The 15,299-nt window shown below is 41.9% G+C and overlaps 1 protein-coding gene across 1 annotated transcript in view; it reads right to left on the minus strand.

The window, feature by feature from the left end:
• Positions 1–15,299, minus strand: part of TNFRSF21 (TNF receptor superfamily member 21) — a 70,361-nt gene that overhangs the window by 8,040 nt on the left and 47,022 nt on the right. The window lies entirely within an intron of this gene.

Consider the following 15,299-nt stretch of genomic DNA (forward strand, 5'->3'; position numbering starts at 1 on the left):
TCCAACTAGCTGTGTGGTCTTGGAGAAATCACTTCCCTCCTTAGACCTATTTCCTCATTTTTGAACAAAAAAGATTAGACTAGGTCACCTCTGTTGAAATTATGTCTTATTTATTGTTTGCCACACTATGGCTATTTCCTTCTCTCCCCTCAACCCACCCACCCCCAACTCCCTTTCTCCTTCCAAGTTACCCCTAACTGGTTCACTCAACGAAAGTTTACCACTGAGTTATTTTCAATTACTACCCAATTATAATCTCCCTGTGGTTGCACAATCTGTTTTCATAAAACGAATTCACAACTTTGATGCATCAATGACCCCCTGAAATGAAGCACTAATTACCCAGCCTAGATGCTCCTTGCCAATCTGCTAAAATGGTTCAACTTAACCCCTTGGCTCCTGGCACTAGCCAGTTGGGATTCCACAAGATTTCATATCCCACCGATATGCCCGACAGCCTCAAGAAGAGAACTCCTTACAATCAAAAGCTACCCTTTCAGCTGAACTTTCCCTCCAGGCCTCCTCCAACACTTAGAAAGATGGGAGAATCCTATGTCACATTTGCGACGTTTTCCATCACTTTAATAATGGTGTTTAAAAGCCCATTTGCTAAATTCAATGAAAACTAATTGCTATTCCATCTGAGTTGACCAGCTTGTCACTCAGATCCAGCAAACAACAGGGACTTTAAGAAATAAACCATTACCGGTACTGTGCTTAAATGATTCAGTGTGAAATACACATATTCCATTTGCTGTGAAGGTAGCTCTTAGGGGCTTCATTTTACAAATGAAAAAACTGAGGCTCTAAGAGGTTTGACTACCCTGCCCAAGGTCACGGAGCCAGGATTCAAGATCAGGTCTGTCCAGTTGCAAAGCGACCCTCTTTGCTAAGCCATGTCACTTCTCTGTCTGGACCCACTACGTTTACAGAAAAATGACAAACCCCGTAACCTCAGTATGAGCAACGGCATGACCACAAGGAGGTGCCCTGGCTGCTGAGCCAGAAGGAAGAAGCAAAAGGCGGGGTCTGCAAGGATCTGTAACTCAGTGGCAGAGCTTAGACTCTGGCTGGATGACGGCCCTGAGATAAAGATGAGAGAGAGATTCTGTAAATATCAGACACCTCAACGGTGGACCAATGACTTGCATTTGTATTTGAAAATACTTCCAGTCTGACAGACCAGGGACTGTTTAAAAAAAAAACAAAACACACACACACGTAATTTCCACTAAAGTTTTATCTCAAAGGAATTACAGTCACAAATAAATACATAACTAAAATTATTTGAGGATTATGATATTATCTCAAGCTTGTTCCCCCTGCTCTCCCAGCTGCTCGTGTAATCAAAATCAAATTAGATTTCATGACGTCCTATAGGTCTGGTAGATATGTAAGCCGGGGCTCTGATAAAAGCAAGTGCTATCTTCCCTGCCCGTATAAGCATCTAGATATCTGAATCTTATGCAGTCCCTTTGTTTAGAGAACAGGAATCCAGATGATAAGGAAACCTTTGTCATCTAAATCTATGTGGTTCCAGGATTTCATATATAAATAAGGTTCAGACAATGATGGTTACCAGCTGTCTCTCAAAAAACTTACCTGAATCTATTCAATTCCTAAGTTCAGATACTGAAGAAAACCTGAGAAATACAACGATTTCTCTCTTTAATAAATGAAATACGGTGGTGATCCCAACAACGGAAAAGAGAAAAAATGGATGGGAGACAATGGCTTTATTCTTCTGAGTGTGAGTTCTTATTAAATTCACTCAGAGTAAAAGGTGTTGGCAGGAATAATCCAAATTTACACCTAGTAAAATTATAAAAATTTTTTTCACAAACAAAAAGAAAAAAAAGGAAATGGGAAGATGCTGATTCCTCAGCCTTTAAAAGAAGCGTTATCAGTTGTTAAGAAATTTGGAGGGAAGTCTTAGAAATGGGAATATGACCCGGAAATATACATTCACGTATATAGATAAAGCAAAGACGTTAAAATGTGAGTTAACTGTTAAATCTAGGTGGTTAAGCTTATGGGTATTTGTTGTACTGTGTTTTCAACTTCTCTGTTTCATAAGCCTTATTTTCTTAATTGGAAAAATAAATTTTAAACAAAGGCTAAGAGCCAAGTAACTATAGGACAAAAATTCCCCAAACTTTTCCTAAGCTTCTGATTCTTTAGTCTGTTGTCATTCCGTCTTTCTTCTCTTGCCCAGCCCCTGTCCCAGGAAAGGGAGACAAGAGGGGGCTTCCGTTGCATAAGCAGGGAAGAAGGCTAACACTTAAATCTAAATCATCAGTTGGCAAGTGGGCATTGCTGGCCTCATGCTGTCTAGATCCCCCTAGGGCCACCGGAGGTCATGGGATGGAAGCAGGAACAGGAGTGCGATGCCAAGAAGCCCTGCTCGTCTTCCCTGGGAAGCCCGATGTCAGCCCACAGCAGTAGCAGAGCTCAGTGGACGCAGAGGTGTGCACTGTCCCCGAGAGCTGGGGACTAATAGCAGGACCTACAGTACTCATCCTCGGGAGGCTCATAGGATTAACTTGGCCCAAGAATGGCAAAGCCACCGGGAAATTCTTTTAAAAGACACCTCACACCCACCCTAGATCTGTCCAAGCATAGCATCATGAAAGTATTTTGTATCGACTGCAACCTCAGTTAAGGCTATATTGAAGCTGCATCCCAGGTTAGCTGGCCATAGTGTGTTTCTCCCTTAACTACGCCAAGCCCAAGTCAAGGCAGTTGCTACAGTCTTGTGTGTATGTGTCATTTCTAAGAGTTAATTTCAAAAGGGAATCCCAAAGGCTACAAATCCACCCACATTTAAGTGAAGGTGGCTAATCCCTGCCCTAAGCAAGAGAACTGTTCCTTTGCTGAATGCAGAGGGGAAAAGCCACAGGAAGCCACAAGTAGTGCTGTATGAAGCTGCCAGAGCTGGGAAGAACCAGCTGGCTCTGGAAGGAGAAGGAAGGGAGGGTGAGCCCCGCCCAGCTGCTGGCGCTGTGTCTGCAAGCTGTCCAGCCTGCTGACATCAACGGTAACATTGCAGCCCTGAGCTGACTCACTGACTAGCTTTCTCGAAAAAGGAAGCGACGAACAGAGAGAGTAAGTGGGTTCTCTTGGTTCCAAGCTGGAGCCCACTCATATCCAAACATACTGCTGAGCCTTACAAGAGCTCGGCCCCGTGGACACATGAGGAGGTCACGCTGCCGGGAATGACGTGGGTTTCCCTACATTTCACTCACTGAGAACCCATGAGGAAGCCTTTCCCACAAAAAAGTCTTTGACCAATTCTAACCATGAGAAGGAGGTGCATGAATCTGACAAAGCTTGCCTTAAGGCATTGTGGAAGACAGAAAGTAATTTCACAGGAAACTCATGATCTTGAGCTAAGAAGGCTCAAGCTCATCTCAGTGATTCAACTGTTTTGAACTTGCTAAGTTTGATTAAATTAGTATTATTTAATAAAATCATTAGTTGGATGCATGCCATTAGAATTGGAATATACCTGGTACATAATTCCAAAAGGAGCTACTGTGAAAAATACTTCTCCCTTATTAATCTCTGACTCACAGTTCTCATCTACTCGGTTCCCCTGCGGGTGGTGATTCTTACCCATTCCTCGCGTGTTCTTCCTCCCAGTCGATACTTACACCAATAAAGAGGTATTATATAGTCTCTACCCTTCCCCACCTCTTCTTTAGTTGTTACTAGTTTTCTTATTTTACTTTTTTTTTTTAACACAATACTCGCTCCTTTCGACAAATGCATGCTGTTCCACTGTCCGGGCGTTCCACAACTTCTACAACCAGTTCTCTGTTGAAGGTCATTTATGCTGCCTCCACTCCTTTATTACAGATGACGTTACAAGGAATACTTTACTTGGGACATTCTACACACATGGCAGAGGCACGTAGGACTATTCGTAGGACATAGTCCTGGAGGTACCAGGTCAATCATCAACTCCCATATACTTTGGTAGATAATACCAGATGGCTCTCCATAAGGGTTGGGCTCACGTACACACACATTGGCAACAGACAATATCCCTTTTTCTCTATACTCTCACAACACAAAAAATGGCGTCACACCTTCTCCTCCTTACCAATCTAAGAAGTTAAAATTGCATCTCTGTGCAGGTTTTCATTTTAATTTTTCTTGTTCCGAGCAAGGCTAAAAAACCTGTATACCTTTAGGAACCCTCACGATTTCCTTTTCTGTGAACTGTCTTGTTCACAGACTGCCCAATTTTCTTTTGGGTCCTTGGTCTCTTCATTAATTTGTAAAAGCTCTTGATTTTTTTTAAGGTTGTTAACCCTACGTTGCAAACAACTTCTCCCAGCTATTATTCTTTTGATTTACCTATGATGTTTTCTGGCTTACCCATTTATTGTTAAGTAGTTGAATCTTACTTGTGTGACTTCAGTGTTTTCTATCCTTCTCAAAAGAGACTGACCTACTGTTGGGATAATAAGAACAAAGAAAAATTTCCCCATGTTTTTTTCTAGTACTTTTTTGGTGACAAGTCATGTTCATGGTTGTTCACTGCAGACTGTCCCCTGACAAAGTCCAACTGTGGGTAAATCAAAAGTTTCTCTGTGTAAAAAAAAAAAAAAAATTAATGGGAAAGTCAGGAGTGAAAGCTACCTCTCCCAAAGAATATGAAGAATTAAGCATTGAAAGTGTTGAACTGAAATTAACTGGTATACAATAAAACCTACTGCTGGCCATGATGCAATTCCTCACCAGCACGTGTACCTGTGATTGGTACATGTGTTATAACAGAACAAGAGATAGTCTCATAAACATAAAATGGAGAAACTGGGCCCGAATTGGAAGCTACTAAGCTTTATCAAGATATGAGTTTTGGCCTTAAAAATAAATTAAAAATATGATATCCAGCACTGGTAATTGATGGAGAAAATAAGCTTCTTTTCACTATATTGATTCTGATTTCATTTCAGTGGATTCTTTGAGAAAGCCAGTGAAGGTGTGGATTAAGCAACGGAAAATGTCATCAACTAATAGACTGCCTTTTCTGAACATGGAGACACCGTGTCTCAGGAAACAAATAAAAGCCCACTTCAAGTCTACAGAATATCCTTTAACGTGGGGCTCAAATACCTACCCCTCCTGTAAAACTGTCAGCAACTTGAGGGAGGATTCCCAGGTTTCGTGTTTTATGTGTGTCTTATACGTAAATGTTTCCATCTAGTATCTCCAGTGTTGGACACAGGGCTCAAAACATAATGGGCATTCCATTAATGTTTACTAAATAAGTTGTTTAGGTTAATCCATCTAACCTCAAAAGCAATTTTAAAAAGGAAAAGAAAAAGCATGTGCAAATACATGCATTGGGAGAGAAAATGTATCAATCTCAAGATCCCCAAGAAACTCCTTATAAACTATACACCTCAAGCTCAACTACCATATTGGATTAATCCTACGATATGTATTTTTTCACATTTTAACATCTCTCAAATAGGGATAAATCTTACAACTATAATTGGCAGTGTTTTATTTTATTTTTTTTTTGAATTTTTTTTTTCAACGTTTATTTATTTATTTTTGGGACAGAGAGAGACAGAGCATGAACAGGGGAGGGGCAGAGAGAGAGGGAGACACAGAATCTGAAACAGGCTCCAGGCTCTGAGCCATCAGCCCAGAGCCCGACGCGGGGCTCGAACTCACGGACCGCGAGATCGTGACCTGGCTGAAGTCGGACGCTTAACCGACTGCGCCACCCAGGCGCCCCTAATTGGCAGTGTTTTAATTGCTACCTTGGTAGTATATACAATAATGGTGCATCTTACAATGGACACGGCCTTGAACTAAATACAAAATGATGTCTTAATTCTCATACCTACCTATACCCTGCAGAACGATGAAGCTTGCTAGATAATCACAGATGTAAAGCACCCACACAGCATTTGGGACACAACAGATACTCAGCAAATGCTGGCTCCCTTTCTCCTAATGTGCATTTATTGAAAGTAGAGTGGTATCATTCACTCTTGAGTTAAAAACGGAAGAAGGCAGAATTTAATTTCAACGTAGAGGATAGTAGCAAAACTGTATTGAGCCCCCACTCAATGGAAAGTGCAGGACTGGGTATTTACACTCCTGATCTCTAGTATACACACTCTGGTTCCAATCTTCCCCAGATCCTTAGAAGACAGCCATGAATTCACGAAGCTGAAAGTCAATTTGTTGGATCCGCCAATTAGTTCTATTAGTTCCTAAAGATGCAAAGTTCGAACTTCAGCACTTCCATGAAGTGGGGCATTGGAAACTTATTTATGTACCTTTAATATTGTGCAACAGTGAAAGCTTTCTGAACAGCTTGCAACAGAGCAAAACAAAACAAGGTTCTCAGTAAAACAAGTGTCCTTTGCAGAGTCAAAAGCTTGAGAAGCCCTAAGTGTGATTAGGTAGGGCTTCCTCAGCAGAAACCAGACAGAAAATCTCGGGGAAGAGGACCAAAATCCAGTCTTGAAAGAAACTACAGTCTGTTTTTTTAAGAGTGCCTTTTTTGGGGGGCACCTGGGTGGCTCAGTCAGTTAAGCGTCCGACTCTTGATTTCAGCTCAGGTCATGATCTTGCAGTTGGTGGGTTCGAGCCCCATGTCAAGCTCTGTGCTGACTTCGCAGAGCCTGTTTGGGATTCTGTCTCCCTCTCTCTCTGCCCCTCCCCTGCTCATTCTGTCTCTCAAAATAAATAAACATTAAAAAAAAAAAAGAGTACCTTTTTTTCCTTATTTATTTTGAGAGAGAAAGAGACAGTGTGAGTGGGGGAGGGGCAGAAAGAGAGAGAAAGGGAATCCCAAGCAGGTTTCACACTGTCAGTGCGGGGCCCAACGTGGGGCTCAAACCCACGAACGATGAGATCATGACCTGAGCCAAAATCAAGAGTCAGATGCTTAACTGACGAAGCCACCCAGGCGCCCCTAAAAATGACTTTCTCAAATGGACAAATATACGTCTGCTATTGTTTTCTGTATTTTGGGGTAGGTCAGTACCCCTGCCTTCTGCTACAACCTTATAATTTCCTGTGTACCCTTCTGTTATAACATTTGCTTATCACACTGAATTGCACATTATTTGCACAAGAGTCTCCCTCTCGGTGACCGAGCTGCTGAAAGGCCTAGAGACCACCTTTCTTCTTTACAGAGTACCAGACACACAGCTGGTGCTCCACAAAAGGTTGTTGACCAACTGAATGAAACCCTGGAATGTGATAATAAGTAGAATGGCCTGAAATGCCATTAAAAACCTAAAAGCTTATTCACAGAGCTTGCTTCTTTATACATGATGGCCACCCTAAACACAAGCACCACGAAATGTACCTAAGCCTATCGTGTGGCAACAATCCTTTTATAAAGTCCCCTTGTCACCACACAGGGGAGTTCCCCAGAGCCCACAGTCACACCCTGCAAATTAAGTGACTTGACCTTAAATGACCCTCTATGCTGTGGTAACACGGCCGGCCGAGGGCAGGCGCGAGATACAGGCTGAGTTCAGCTAGCGTCTTAGGGCCTTGGGATAATAATCCCTATCTTCTCAGAGATGACCAACTGGTAAATTAAAGACGAAGACAAATCTGAATGGCCAAAAAGCCAACAGTTGAACATACAGCTGGTATTCGCCTTGACTCGCCCTCACTATGTTAAGTGTCTGAAAAGAGCTGGTCTCAGTCAGACCTTAGGTAAGGACAGCTGCACCCTGCAGCTGGTTAACAACAACAAAAAAATCAGCAACTGTAGTTCCCTCCACCACAGAAACAGTGGCAAAATCAGAATGCCCAGTGCTGTCCCCAATGCAGAGACTGTCCCAGTTGATTATACAAAGCAAAGCCATCCAGTGTCCAAACAGCGTCGACTATAGTTGGGGGCTGGTGGGGGGAGGACTCTGCCTCTGGGACGTAGGTCTCCTGCATGGTTTCTGGAAGGGATAGAGAATGTCTAACAAAGAGTCATTCTATTACCCAGCCGTCCACAACAACAGCATGGGTTCAAGTCCACTAGTTACAGCATAGTTTTGATCGGTCTTATCTAATGGAAGGCGGGCAGGAGGGGTAAGGTACCCAACTCCCTTGCTGGATTAGCACCAGTTCTTTACATCTGAGGATCGCTGGTCAAAGCAGACAGCTGAAGTAACACTTTATATTATTTTCAATTGTTGCAGGTCTTCTTAATATTATCATTCTGTAAAAGGTGCATAAAATCCCTTTTTCTATCCTTTATCAAACTGAGACGATAAAGGAATACTGAAATTCCAATCACAATTACTGTCGAACCCAGCCAGTAAGCATTGCTTTACTATGCCATTTTCTTACATCCCGCAGTTTAAATAATCAGTAACTCATTCAATTTTGATAACCACTCGATCTTCCATTTTAAGTAGAAAAATCTGGGCCCTTGGGTGGCTCAGTCTGTTAAGCATCCGACTTCGGCTCAGGTCACGATCTCATGGTTCATGGGTTTGAGCCCCGTGTCGGGCTCTGTGCTAACAACTCAGAGCCTGGAGCCTGCTTTGGATTCTGTGTGTGTGTGCGTGTGTGTGTGTGTGCGCGCGCGCGCGTGCGCGTGCGCACGCTCAAGTGCACGCACCCCTCCCCCACTCATGCTCTGTCTCTTAAAAGCAAATAAAAGTTAAAAAAGAAAAAAGAAAAATCTGAGAGGGGATGACAGAGAGAGAAGTTGAAGGGAGGGGAGGGGTGAGGAGGGGTGAGAGTAAATCTAGAGATTCAGTTGCTCAATTTTGTTTCCCTTTTTCTGACAGCCACTGAGAAAGCAGACCGTTATCTTCACACATACCATCACCTTTGTTTCTTCGCTAGAGAAAACATCCCCAGCCTAGGAACATTCACTCAGGCAGCAAGGAATAAATATTTACCATTAGTGGAATTTCCAGTTCTTGGGCACTGAACCCAGATGGCAACCTGATGCTCAACCGCCCACTTTAACCAGTGTTGGAATGGGAAGTACCTCCCCACCCGACACTAAGTGGATGGATTTAAAGGATCCATTATGTGTATGAGTTGGAGCTACTTAGGAACACTTTTTCCATCTCTCTTGCCTCTAGAGCCCGGGGAATAATGGCAGCCATGCACAGTAAACATTCACCAAGTGCTTACTGTGGGGGCACACTCACCTAGCTCCCACAACACCTCATAGGACAGGCACTAATGGCGCTCCCATTTCCTCAGGAACAAACTGAGGCAGAGAGGCCACGGTTCCCCGCGACATGCTGCCAGGGCAGGAACTTCACCTGGCACACATCTCCACACTGAGGCTCCGATCTGGAGCCTTACCGGCTGATTAGCTGTATATCCAGCAACCCCTCCTCCCACCCTTGTGGATTTATTCCCTCACACTCCCTAAGTATATAGAAGTTTCTCCCATTCAACCGTAAGCTTCCTTGACCGCACTGACTCTGTCTTAGACCGGTCTTTGCATTTGCCCCAAATGTCCGGTATAATACTGCACATCTAGTCTGTTAGGTAATAGAGATTTGAACACAAAATCACATCATCTCCTTTGCTCTTTAGCAGAGGAAACTTACATACAGACATGATAGCACTGGAAAGAAACAACGGTCCCACTAAATTCTCTTTTCCAGCTATCCTTCAAAACCAAAGGGCAACTAATGCAATTTATTTATTGAGTTGGCATTTTCCAGACACAGAAAAACAGAATTTATTGCCGGAAACCTACCCCAAGTATTCTTGGGGCCAAAGAAAAATGATCTCAGGTAGAAGCAGAAGCTGCAGAAAGGAACAAGGAACAACAGAAAAGATCAAGATGCAGGTGTTATCCATGGGAATCCTGACGTGAAAAATCGTAATAATTGTGCCTTTTGGGGGCTAAGAAATGTGTGGTGTTAAAATTCAAGACAATAAAAAAACATAATGCAAGAGAAGGATAAACAGAATTAAGGTCTCCTAAGGCCGTTGTGCTGTTTAGAAATAGTAAGAAGTACGCACTTACGAAACATCTCTCATAATTTAAGTTGTGATCTCTACGGCAACCATTAAAAGTACAGTAAAACATGTGTAACTAACAAGCTAAAAAAGGAAGAGAAGTCGAATCATAAAAAATACTTGATTAATCCCAAAGAAGGCAAGAAAGAGGGGGAGAAAAAGAGACAAGACAAATACAAAACAATCAGATGGTTAGATTTAAACCCAAATAGATGAGTAATTACATTAGAAATGTAACCACACTAGAATTCTCTAATTAAATGACAAAAAGCTGTCGGACTAAATTTTTTGAAACCTTAAATATATGCTACTTACATAAGACTTTCTTTAAATAATGCCACAGGGGGGGGAAAAATCAAAGTAAAAGGTTGGGAAAAAAGAGATAACATACAATTTGGAATGCTGTATTGGGGTTTTTAAATAGCTTTGGCAAAGTCCCAATAACTTCCAACTACGGCCCCACTGCTGTTTCTACCAAACGCTGATGCCCTGGAAGGGAAAAATAGATCTGATTCTAGAAGGCTTTAGATGTTGAACTCCAAGAAGAGAGTACTGAAAAACAACTCACACCTTAGATAAAGAAAGAGTCAGGTAGCTGAATGGATTAATAAACTGGTACAACTAAACACTGGAGTATTATTCCGGGCTAAAAACAAATGAGCTATCGAGTCATGGAAAGACACGATGGAATCTTAACTGTATATTACTAAGTCAAAGAAGCCAATCTGAGAAGGCTACATACTGCATGATTCCAACTATATAACATTCTAGAAAAGGAAAAACCATGGAGACAGTAAAAAAAAAAAAAAAAAAGTGGTTGCCAGGGTGGGTGGGGTAGGAGAGAGAGATAAACAGGCACAGCATAGAGGATTTTAGGGGCAGTCTAAATCCTCCACATGATGGTATTGTATCATTATACACTTGTCCAAACCTGTAGAATAGACACTTAGTGAACCCTAAGGTAAACTATGGACTTTGGCTGATTATTGTATGTCAATGTAGGTTCCTCCTTGGTAAAAAATGTGCCATTCTGGTGAGTGATATTGACAACGGGAGAGGCTATGTATATGTCGGAGGAGAAGGTATGTGAGAAATCTCTGTACCTCCCTCTTGATTTTCTTTTAAACCTACAACTGCTCTTAAACACTTAAGTCTTAAAAAAAAAAAAAAAAAAAGAACACGCCAAAAAGTGAATTTTATTATGTAATTTTTTTAGTACAAAAAAAAAAATTTTTTTACGTCAGACTCTGGATGTGTTTAACTAAAACATGGCTTAATAGGCCACCATGGTTAATAATGGCCCAGCTGTCCTTGCCAGAGGTAACTAAAAGGTACACCAGGCTAATCCTTTGAGTGGAAGCTAATGTGGGTGCTCTCGGGTTCATGAATAGGAAAAACTATTAACCGTTTTTCAACATACGCACGCATAGTCATTTTTACACATTAAGCTTCCATTAACTCCTAGGGCAAAGTCTCAAGTCCCCAGCAGTTACCACAATACAGCGAGAATACAAATCCATCATAAAGCGGGAAGAATAAGTCTCAATTATGCCCCCTGCACTCTGTGTCTTGTTTGACTCAACTAATCTCAGAGATAAGCTGCAGACAATTACATACTGTGTGATTAATAAAAGCTGGCAGCCAGAAATCCATGCTCATTGGCTCTTAAAATGAGAGTCAGAGCTGGGTCCACAGGGTTGCTAGACAATGATGGCCATTATGAAAACACGGAACAAGAAGCTTCATATTGGCTTCTCAGGCTCCATCATCACACATAGGCTACCCCAGAACTACAGAGAAAGCGACGATGCGTGATGCCACTGTTCCTTAAAAAATAAATAACAAAATAGATATTAGAATCTTGTTGGATATAGAGGAGACAGAAGAAAAGCGCTCAAGGGTACAAGAGTCTGGCACTTTGGGACTCAGTATTTTGTTTTGTTTTCGGATTCACTGACTCAGTGATTTTTGTTACGAATCACTCTCCTTGGTACGCAAACACGGTCGCCTCCACAGAAACTTTGGGGCCTACCTCTCCCAACACCTGTGACAGTGCCTGGAATAAAGTAGGTGCTCAAGAAACATTTATGGACCTCAACGGAATCATCAGAGAAACATCCAAAGGTCATTTTTTATAGTCAACACCCTACCACCATCACCGGCACCCCCCAAAAGAGAATTACCCTGAAGATTAGGACTGAGTTTTCTAAGTGATTGCTGAGTATGCACAGAGAAATGAGACAGACTTGCAGAAATCAAAAAGCGAAATAAGTCTCGGCGATTTTTTTGGCAAACCTGACCCAACATCACAAACCTCAAGTCAGTCCTTGTAAACATTTACAAGGAAGACTGTCACACAGATATGGTCACACTGTCTACTCTCCCTAAACTGAAACAGGATGGGCCTCCCTCTCTCAATTCAGCAGTCAAACAAAGCCCTACCTACCCTATTGCTTGTGCCCTTTCAGCTCCGTCATTTAAAAAATATTTTAATGGGGAACCTGAGACCAGAGAGGTTTAGTAATTTGTCCCAGATCACACAGTGGGTAAATTGAGGATCCAGAATTTGGACTCTACACAGACTGATTCCAGAACATACTTTCTTCAAATCTATACCCGCGACACATCTTTCAATTGTATGATTGGGGGTGAAGAGTGGGTATCACTTGATTTATGAAATCAGTATGTGAGGGTAACTTGAATATAAATAAGTCACATTTGGGGTGCCTGGGTGGCTCAGTAGGTTGAGCGTTCAACTTCGGCTCAGGTCATGATCTCACACTCGTGAGTTCAAGCCCCGCGTCAGGTTCTGTACTGACAGCTCGGAGCCTGGAGCTGCTTCAGACTCTGTGTCTCCCTCTCTCTCTGCCTCTCCCCCACTTGCACTCTCTCTCTCTCTCTCTCTCTCTCTCTCTCAAAATAAGTAAATATAATTTTAAAAACTTAAATAAGTCACATTCTATTTGCCATTTAAATAAATAAACTTTAAATCACAAAAGTAATGTGTTTTCATTACAGAAAAAAATAAACAAGAAAATTCACTTCTCGCTGTACCACCTGGATTGAATGACATAACATTAATGCTTTCTCATTTCCCTATGTTTATATTTTCCTACGCTTGCATTTTTTTTTCTAATAAGACACCTTCTTTTCCCTTAAAAATTCATCATGATCATCTTTCTACTTTACCAAAGATTCCACTCCACCAAATGCTAACATTGCATCGATCACAATTTACGTTTCTTGTAGGGATGATCGAAAAAACCTAGCGGCTTATTCTCCAACATCTAAATCCTCAAGTCGCCTGCCTGCCCTGCCAGCTCTTTCCCTGAGTCAATATTCCAAGGAAGCCCATTCATGTTTGCCTCTCAACTCCCTTACTCGAACGGCAGTCATTTCGTCCAACTAGAGATTAAACATCTTCCTTTCCTTTCCCCCAGATCCAGCTAACTCGAAGCCAGCTTTAGTTGTGAGCCATACTTTTGGCATCATTCTCAGGAAGTCACAAGACACTACTGCGTGCCTTTGAATGTTTACCACTGCATCTGTTCATAATATTTTTTCTGGGGGCACCTGGCTGGCTCAGTCAGTTAAGCATCTGACTTGATTTCAGCTCAGGTCATGATCTCATGGTCGGTTCATGGCTTCGAGTCCTGTACTGCCTCTGTGTGACAGCACAGAGCCTGCTTCGGATATTCCCTCTCTCTCCCTCTCTCTCCCCCTCCTCTGCTCACTCGCACTCTCTCTCTCAAAATAAACAAATAAATGACAATAAATAAATATATACTTTTCCTGAAATTCCACATTTCAAAGAAGCCAAAAATATACCAGGAGTTTTAAAGACCACCTTCAGTACCAATTAGCACCTATAAATTTTATCCACTCGCTTAGATAAAAGAGCTACCTCTTGACTGCTTACTTCAATAGTGAAGAAAGACTACACTGTTAGTACAAAAAAATAAAAGCACTTGGACCTCTTGGATATATAAAATTGAGTCCCTTGATACACAAAATTTGGTACAGAACAGTAGTGAGTTAGAGTTGATGGGGGAAAAAACTCTCTCCGGCTCTTTAGGTAATGAGTTTGGAGCACTGGAAAGTAACATCGACAGAATGGCCTTTTAAATTTTAAGTGGGTTTTATCAGGTCTCGGTGGCAACATTTTCTTTACTTTGGGAATACATTCAGAAACTTTAATCGAAGTTTGTGAGAAACAGAAGTCAATACTCAAGTTTGTACTTAATTCACGGCCTTTCAGGGAAGCGTATTATGATTAAGGGAAAGGCTGAGTAAAATCAGGTATGTTATCATCATAACTACCATTTGTAGAACATCTTCAACATACCAGGACTTCCATATACTTTATTTCTAATCTCAATTAGCCCTATAAGGCCGGCTTACAAATGAGAAAATGGAAGTAGAGAAAGGGGAAGTAACTTGCCCTTGGTCACCCAGATAATAAGTGTCACAGCCAGGATTCAAATCCAGCGCTGCCTGGCTCCAAAGCCAGAACTCAGTGACCAGTGACTATAAATAAGTCACACTCCTGGGTCCCCTCTGTTCCCGTCTGATGTACAGATTGAACAAGCACAAGAAGAAGGCTTGATCAATCTTGTTACCTACTGCTGTCAGCATCACGTGCAACCTCAGAAGGTAAGATTGAGTCCTCCTAAACTACATCACAAAAAATATCCTGGGGGAGGGTTGGGAAAGGGGAGAATAGGGGGAGAAAAAAAAAAAAAGTCCTCCTTCTTGGATTTGTTCAGGTGTGTTATGCAAAATGAGACCGTACATGGGATAACGAGATCTGGCTGCATAGTCTGAAGACAGAACATACTCCAAACACGATGATTCTCAACTCTGCACCCCCAAATTAACACCATTTGGAGAGCTTTTTAAAATACTGATTTCTGGGGCGCCTGGGTAGCTCAGTCGGTTAAGCATCCAACTTCAGCTCAGGTCATGATCTCATGGCTTGTGAGTTTAAGCCCTGCGTCAGCTCTGTGCTGATGGCTCAGAGCCCGGAGCCTGCTTCGGATTCTGTCTCCCTCTCTCTCTGCCCCTCCGCCACTCACGCACTCTCTCTCTCTCTCTCTCTCAAAAAAAAAAAAAAAAAAAAAAAAAAAAAAAAAAAAAAAAAAAATTAAAAAACAAATTTTTTTTTAAATACTGATCTGTGGTGCTCCACCTACAGATTCTGATCTGACTGGTCTACAGTGCAATCCAAGTACCAGAAATTTTTTTAAAGTTCTCTAGATGATCATAACGGACAACCACCGAGAACCACACTGTCCCAGAAGGGGAGTGTGTGTGATCCA

Source organism: Prionailurus viverrinus, chromosome B2 (genome assembly GCF_022837055.1).
Source record: "Prionailurus viverrinus isolate Anna chromosome B2, UM_Priviv_1.0, whole genome shotgun sequence".
Classification (NCBI taxonomy): Eukaryota; Metazoa; Chordata; class Mammalia; order Carnivora; family Felidae; genus Prionailurus; species Prionailurus viverrinus.